Genomic DNA, 2500 nt, shown 5'->3' with positions numbered 1-2500 from the left:
CGGACGGGGGTCCGCCTGGCCCCTGCCCGCGGGGGCAGGCTCCGGGTTGACCTGGTGGCCGGACGGGAATTAAGCCCGGAGCCCGGGGCAGGGCGACCCCGGACGGACGGGGCTCCGCCGGCCCCTGCCCGCGGGGGCTGGCTCCGGGTTGACCTGGTGGCCGCTCGGGACTTAAGCCCGGAGCCCGGGGCAGGGCGACCCCGGACGGACGGGGCTCCGCCTGGCCCCTGCCCGCGGGGGCAGGCTCCGGGTTGACCTGGTGGCCGGACGGGGAATAAGCCCGGAGCCCGGGGCAGGGCGACCCCGGACGGACGGGGGTCCGCCGGCCCCTGCCCGCGGGGGCAGGCTCCGGGTTGACCTGGTGGCCGCTCGGGACTTAAGCCCGGAGCCCGGGGCAGGGCGACCCCGGACGGACGGGGGTATGCCGGCCCCTGCCCGCGGGGGCAGGCTCCGGGTTGACCTGGTGGCCGGTTTGCTTTCGGGCCACCAGGTCAACCCGCTGCCTGTATGGGGTTGACCTGGTGGCCGCTTTCCTTCCCGGCCACCAGGTCAACCCGCTGAATGTATGGGGTTGACCTGCTGGCCGCTTTCCTTCCCGGCCACCAGGTCAACCCGCTGAATGTATGGGGTTGACCTGCTGGCCGCTTTTCTTCCCGGCCACCAGGTCAACCCGCTGAATGTATGGGGTTGACCTGCTGGCCGCTTTCCTTCCCGGCCACCAGGTCAACCCGCTGAATGTATGGGGTTGACCTGCTGGCCGCTTTCCTTCCCGGCCACCAGGTCAACCCGCTGAATGTATGGGGTTGACCTGCTGGCCGCTTTTCTTCCCGGCCACCAGGTCAACCCGCTGAATGTATGGGGTTGACCTGCTGGCCGCTTTCCTTCCCGGCCACCAGGTCAACCCGCTGAATGTATGGGGTTGACCTGCTGGCCGCTTTCCTTCCCGGCCACCAGGTCAACCCGCTGAATGTATGGGGTTGACCTGCTGGCCGCTTTCCTTCCCGGCCACCAGGTCAACCCGCTGAATGTATGGGGTTGACCTGCTGGCCGCTTTCCTTCCCGGCCACCAGGTCAACCCGCTGAATGTATGGGGTTGACCTGCTGGCCGCTTTCCTTCCCGGCCACCAGGTCAACCCGCTGAATGTATGGGGTTGACCTGCTGGCCGCTTTCCTTCCCGGCCACCAGGTCAACCCGCTGAATGTATGGGGTTGACCTGCTGGCCGCTTTCCTTCCCGGCCACCAGGTCAACCCGCTGAAAGTATGGGGTTGACCTGGTGGCCGCTTTCCTTCCCGGCCACCAGGTCAACCCGCTGAAAGTATGGGGTTGACCTGGTGGCCGCTTTCCTTCCCGGCCACCAGGTCAACCCGCTGCCGGCATGGGGTTGACCTGCTGGCCGCAGAGGGGCAGGCTCCGGGTTGACCTGGTGGCCGGACGGGGATTAAGCCCCGGCTCGGAGCAGGGCAAGCCCGGGCGGAGGGGGGTCCGCTTGGCCCCTGCCCGCGGGGGCAGGCTCCGGGTTGACCTGGTGGCCGGTTTGCTTTCGGGCCACCAGGTCAACCCGCTGAATGTATGGGGTTGACCTGCTGGCCGCTTTCCTTCCCGGCCACCAGGTCAACCCGCTGAATGTATGGGGTTGACCTGCTGGCCGCTTTCCTTCCCGGCCACCAGGTCAACCCGCTGAATGTATGGGGTTGACCTGCTGGCCGCTTTCCTTCCCGGCCACCAGGTCAACCCGCTGAATGTATGGGGTTGACCTGCTGGCCGCTTTCCTTCCCGGCCACCAGGTCAACCCGCTGAATGTATGGGGTTGACCTGCTGGCCGCTTTCCTTCCCGGCCACCAGGTCAACCCGCTGAAAGTATGGGGTTGACCTGCTGGCCGCTTTCCTTCCCGTCCACCAGGTCAACCCGCTGAATGTATGGGGTTGACCTGCTGGCCGCTCTGCTTCCCGGCCACCAGGTCAACCCCCTGCCGGTATGGGGTTGACCTGCTGGCCGCAGAGGGGCAGGCTCCGGGTTGACCTGGTGGCCGGCAGGGACTTCAGCCCCAGGGCCCCTGGCAGGGCGACCCTGCCCTTGTTCCCCAGAAAAGGAGAGAGCTGGCTCGCAGCGGGAAAAGCTGCCTACGGCACCTGGGATTCCCAGGCGGTCACCCATCCAAGTACTAGCCAGGCCCGGGACGGTTTACCTTCCGAGATCGGACGGGATCGGGGGCCTTCCGTCCGGTATGGCCGTAGGCACTCGGCTCCGGTCCGCCTCGTCCCCTTTCCCTTACTGACTCCCCTGCCTCGGGTGGGCCCGATCCTTTTTTCCGTTTTTTTTTTTCGCTCCGGAGGCTTCATGAGCCCCCCCCCAACACCCCTTTGGGGGTCGGTGAAAATTTTTTTTTCAGACTTCCAGGGGCCCGATCCTGGCCGCGGGCACCCGGCTCCGGGCACCCGGCTCCGGGCCGCCTCGTCCCCTTTCCCTTACTGACTCCGCTGCCTCGGGTGGGCCCGAT

General features: G+C 67.1%; 1 non-coding gene across 1 annotated transcript; it reads right to left on the bottom strand.

The window, feature by feature from the left end:
• Window positions 1-2120: 2120 nt before the first annotated feature.
• On the bottom strand, window positions 2121-2239 carry LOC141979775 (5S ribosomal RNA). The gene has a single exon (XR_012637167.1). It is a non-coding gene; the product is annotated as a 5S ribosomal RNA (ribosomal RNA).
• Window positions 2240-2500: the final 261 nt, after the last annotated feature.

The sequence above is a fragment of the Natator depressus genome, chromosome 28 (genome assembly GCF_965152275.1).
Source record: "Natator depressus isolate rNatDep1 chromosome 28, rNatDep2.hap1, whole genome shotgun sequence".
In the NCBI taxonomy this organism is placed as follows: Eukaryota; Metazoa; Chordata; order Testudines; family Cheloniidae; genus Natator; species Natator depressus.
The sequence above is the reverse complement of the archived record's forward strand: the minus strand, read 5'-3'. Positions and strand labels throughout refer to the sequence as shown.